Source organism: Spermophilus citellus (assembly GCF_964194105.1).
Source record: "Spermophilus citellus genome assembly, chromosome: 10".
Taxonomy (NCBI): domain Eukaryota; kingdom Metazoa; phylum Chordata; class Mammalia; order Rodentia; family Sciuridae; genus Spermophilus; species Spermophilus citellus.
The window spans coordinates 86,120,232-86,125,766 of NC_138197.1; the positions used below are offsets into that span (position 1 = coordinate 86,120,232).

General features: G+C 43.7%; 1 pseudogene across 1 annotated transcript; it reads right to left on the bottom strand.

Annotated features, from left to right (window-relative positions):
- Positions 1 to 2,357: 2,357 nt before the first annotated feature.
- LOC308658282 (OCIA domain-containing protein 1-like) lies at positions 2,358 to 4,077 on the bottom strand (annotated as a pseudogene). Its single transcript has 3 exons — positions 4,074 to 4,077; positions 3,168 to 3,297; positions 2,358 to 3,005 (listed from the first exon to the last, which is right to left on the bottom strand). The product of its transcript is annotated as an OCIA domain-containing protein 1-like (transcript).
- Between the last annotated feature and the right edge of the window lie 1,458 nt (positions 4,078 to 5,535).

Genomic DNA, 5,535 nt, shown 5'->3' on the forward strand with positions numbered 1-5,535 from the left:
TATTTCCACTCATTTTTTACTAGAAAAGTAATATATCAAATAACACCCCCTTTCTTTCTGTATGTGTGTGTGTAGGTGTGTGTAGCTGTAGTTTTAGACTAGTTCCAGGAATCTCATTATTAGAAATATTCCAAGTGATTCTGATACATAGTTAGGCATAGTAAAAAGCATATCCAGGAACCAAAAATTAGGAAAAAAAATTTTTTTTTAAATGAAAAAAGAGCAGATAAAGAAGCAAGGTTCTCACCATCTTGAATCCTCACCTATACTACCTAGTAAAGTGCAATGGAATGATGTGAACAGACACTTAACACCTGGAATCTTGTGCCGAAGTCATCATGTTGGTAAGGAGGATATCTGATGTATACAGCATTTACACAAGTGAAACTCAAGCAGGTGTGTTTCAGTTTGGCTATGTTGCCTCTGAAGTAGCCACAGGGCAGTTGTTTGCATAGAACTAGAGATCAGAGCAGGATGCATTAACTTGAAGGTTATAGAGTAGGTAAAGGTTATTTGAGGGAAGAATTATGGAGTGAAAGCTCTTAGAATCCAACCCTGGTGAATACCAATACTTAAGAGGCCACAAAAGGAGCCCCTAGGGGACCATAAATGGACAGAGAGGAAAGAGGAAAACCTGAGAAGTCAAGTGACAAGATCTCAGGAAGTATTTCTTTTTCTTTTGCAATATTTCTTTACATTTTATTTACCATAAACATTAATAGAGCAAATACTAAAGAAAGGCTTTTAAATAATTTGATGATATAAAGCTGAGCACTTAAAATAATGCTTGTTCTCCCCACCCCAATTCAACATGCATATTTCATTTATCTTTATATAGGATGATTCTTGAGTATCAGTCTCTTGATAGTTTTGAGAATCTTTGCTCTGTAACTTAAAAACAATTTAACAAACTGTACACAATCATGGCATAATATCATCAATCATAGCATTCCCCATAGTGATTACATTTACACAATATCAACACCAAGATCTATGTTTTAGAAAACATAGTAATAAGTCAAACCACAAAAATCCAGGATTTAGTTTTAAATATATTTATGAAGACCACGAGAAACTGATGTGACTCCATTTTTGAGAAACCAGCTTCTACCTCAAGGCCTGTCCTAAGGAAATGGGTGTGACCCTTGTCCTGGGAAAAACCCACTCCTAAGCACATACCCACCCTGCTGAGTTGTTTGTCTGCAAATAACAGGAGAGATCTGTGGCAACAGTTGTCCCTGACTCAATTAGGCTAGGTGAAGACCCATAGCAACCCCTTAGCAACCACCAATCAGCATGAGACAGGGAAAATACCTGGGATGCCAGATGACCCCATAGTAGTTTATGGTGGTTGATAACATGTTGGGAAACCATGTAGTTTAGCATGTACACCCCTCGTGGCCTAAACCAATCAGTTCAAAGGAATCTCCCTCTTGTACTAACCAATCACCCCTACCCAACTTGTTCCCGCCAGTGAATGTGCTAATTAATGTTAAGAGTTATTGTTTGATTTTCCCGAGGTATAGAATGATTTGCTGTGAGATGTTGTGACATGTAGAGTATCCCCCTAAAACCTATAAAATCTCACTGAACAAAGGATTGGGACTCACTCCCTGGGACCACTGCGTCAGGAGTGGTTGTAAGTCCAGGCTCAAGCTTTCAATAAAGACTCTTGTGTGATTGCATTGGATTTGGCTCCTGGAGGTCTATTGGGGTCTCACGAATCTGACATTACAACCAATGCTGAGCTCAAAGGAATGCAGGTGTTCATGACCACCTAGATGATAAAGCTGGATATTGAAATTCCTTCATTGGGGCTGATGATGTAATTTTTCACTGATCCCAAGTGAAAGGAAAGTGACCACAACACTCGGAGCAACCAAAAGATCTTTATTGCAGCAGTGCAACAAAGAGAAAAGAAAGAAGGAAAAGAGAGAGAGAAAAGAGAAGAGATGAAGAGGGAGAGAGCAAGAGCAAGAGACAGAGAGCACGCGCAAGAAAGACAAAGAGAGCAAGAGAGAGAGAGAGCAAGAGAGAGAGAGAGCGAGAGAGAGGGAGAGAGAGAGAGAGAGAGAGGGAGAGAGAGCAAGAGAGAGAGAGAGAGAGAGAGAGAGAGCAAGAGAGAGAGAGAGAGAGAGAGAGCAAGAGAGAGAGAGAGAGAGCAAGAGAGAGGGGGGCCTGGCAGGAGGGAGTTTTTATAGCCCAAATCTAATGGGGCCTCTGGGTCTGCAAGCTGCCTTGTTGGCCCAAGGGGGGTTGAGTGCTCAGCCTTGAGCAGGACTTGACACAAACAGGTGATAAAGGACCAGATAGAGGGGGGGTTTGAGTGTGTGGGCTATCTTGCAGCCAACATCTGTTCAGCCTGCCCTGCAGACAACACAGTTCAGCCCGCTCTGCACCCAATACCAAGTATCTCCATATTTGTTTACTTTGACTTCTTTTTTTGGCACTCTTTCCTGCATAAGCCTGACTGAGGGGCAGTCTTTTGAATTAAAGTTACTTCATATGACTCTCTATTTTTATTCCCTAATTCCTCATATGTAATATTTTTTTTCTTTGGGGATTTTCTTCAAGGTTGAGATCAGGTCCTAGAGCAATACAATCAGTAATACCAGTGGGAGTGGATTCATTCATAGAAGCACTGCATGGAATTGACTCATAATGAGGCAGCATCTCTTTTTCTATGTTGTCTGCTGCTAGGGATGTCACAAAAGAGGACTGACCACTCATATTTGAGTCATATTTTGACTTTTGAGAATAATGCCCAGGTGGCAAAGATCGTTGTGTTTGCTCCGGTCGTAAATCTTCTCACAGAGGGGGAAATTTCAAGGTTCTTGAACTTCTCTTGGCAAGTTTCCATGAAAGACAGCTTTCCACCAGAGTATGTCATGATGCAAGCAAATATAAGTTTAGGGATGGAACCATATTTGGGATGACTTGAAAGGATTCCTTTACTAATCAATCCTTGAGTAATCAACATACTTGTTGCAGCCAAGGCACAGCATCTAGTTACATCCAAAATTCTCTATATATCCAATGTTTGGCATACACCTCGTTTATCTAAGAGGTCATTGCGTCAAGAGCAGTGGCCAACGCCTGTAATCCCAGACGCTCAGGAGGCTGAAGGATCACAAGTTCCAAGCCAGCTTCAGCAATTTAGTGAAGACCTCTGAACCAGAAGGTTTTCATCATTGCATTATGCAAGACTCTTCTTTTTTCCTCTGTTGGAATGTGATCTGGTCTTGGAACTTCTGCATTCAGCTCTCGAAAATCAGCCCTTCCCATTCATCTTTCCTCCTGTCCGCAGCGACAGACCTCAGGAAGAGCCCAAGTGAACAGAGGGCGGAGGCCGGGAGGGGAGCCTAGAGGAGGAAGCAAGGGAGAAAAGTGCATGGGACCGCAGAGTTGGGAGGGGGCAGACTGCTAGGCTACTGCCAAGAAGTCACCAGCTACCGCAACCCGAAGCACTCAGGAAGCAAGGGTTTCAAGAAGAAAAATTGTGGGAGGCCAACCTTACGGGGTGACTGAGTTACACTCCCCAGCTGGGTGCTGAGGCGCTCAGTCACAGAAATGGGTATATCTTGCTACAGCCCCATGGGTGAAACTATGCTCACCTGTTCCTTTGTAATATAACCCCTTGCCCTGTTTAGGATAGAATCTTCCATGGAAGTTCATTGTGTGTGTCCCCTCCTCTTACTGTGCCCTTGGGTTTGGCCTACCCAGGTGTCAGTCAACCTGCTGACAGTGGACATCATGAAGATAGACTCAGCCCCCTGAAACCTGACCCCTTGCCCCATTTGAATAGCTTCTCCTCAATAAAAGGGGTCACCGAGTGCCTTGCTCTCTCTCTTTCTGGGGACCCTTAAGGTCAGAGGAGCCATCACAGCAACCCCAAAGAAAAAGGTATTTGTGTCTCTTGTGTGGTTACTTCGTGCAGCCCAGTTAGCCCAGTTTAATTAGAGTGACCCCTGAGCCTTTTGGTCTCGAGAACAGAAACCTGGCAAAAAATTATCTGTGTCAAATCCTTCCAGGTCAGGTGAAACAAAGTCTAAAAGATATCTACTGGATTTAGCCCATTGTTGGAACAGATTCAATAGTAGCTATACCTCTGGTTAGGAAGGATTTCAACATCCTACAGGTGGTCCTCGGAAACATTAGGGTTTTGTCAGTTGCAACAAAGTTCTTCTTCTAAAACAAACAGAAGTATACATTTGCTAATTTGTGTGTATGTATTGCGGGGAGACTCTTTCAGTTTTTCCTCCCACATTTTTTTTTTCTTACATCTTTGGTGCTGGATATTGTTTAGCCCTTCAGTATACATAGTGGATTACTTACAGGACTCCCCTTCTGCTTACTAAAATCTGGGGATGCTCAAGTTCCTTACATAAGATGCCATGGTATTTTCAGATAGCCTAGCTACATCTTCCCATATACTTTGCATCACCTCTAGGGTATTTTTTGGGGGAGGGGTACTTGGGATTATACCCAGAGGTGTTAACTGCTGAACCACATCCTTGGTCTTTCTTTTTTTTTTTTTGGTATTATATTTAGAAACACGGTCTCGCTGAGTTGCTTACGTCCTCGCTAAATTGCTGAGATTGACTTTGAACTCGTGATCCTCCTGCCTCAGCCTCCCAAGCTGTTGGGATTACAGGCATTTGCCAACGGCCCACATCTCTAGAGTATTTATGCTAAATGTAAATGTTATGGATATAGGTGTTATGCTGTTATTATTTAGGTAATAATGACAAGAATAAGGGCTATATATATTCAGAAAAAATATTTTTGAAAAATGTATTTAATAGTTTTTCTTAAAGTGTTCTTTCAAATATGATCCTCATCAAGAGAACCAACGCTCCAGAATAATTTTTTAAAGTTCTTCTCCTCCCTCTTATAATTCTCTTTTCTCCATCCCCTTCTAATCTCTGGACTGCAAGTCCATAGTTTTGCCCACTGCAAACACTTTTGGGAGACCAGCACGTACTCACAGAGGAAAGGAGGAAGAGGACTTTGAATGTTATCAAACCCAGTAGTTTCAAAACCTGGCAGAGCATCCCAATAGACAACCTGGGACTTGCATTAAAAAGGATACTAGGTCTCAGCTTTAGTTCCCAATTCAGTGGGTCTGCAGTGGAGTCCAGAAATCGGTGTACTTTTTATAGTTGAAAAAACGGGGCCTCAAACAGGCACCACTAAAGTCTCCAGATCAAGTATTCTCTAGCAGCCAGAGGTTTGGAAGATCACCCACTATTTTGGTTTCCAGCTTGGACAGTTGCTGAGGGATGGTTTCTCCCACTTCTCTGGGCTCGGTCGACAGGGCCTTTCTCGCCCCGCCCTTTCCCTCTTACCCCTCCCTGGCCCCTCCCTTATCCCCTCCCTCTCCCCTCCCCGGGCCCCCCCCCGCGGGACTCTTGGGCGGGGCTTCGCCGCTGCCACGCCCCTCCGCCTAGGCCGACGCCGCGTGGGCGGTCCCGGAAGCTGTCGGTCTGACGGTCGCGGAGCTGATTGGTCTCTCGTGGTCATGCACTTCTCCCG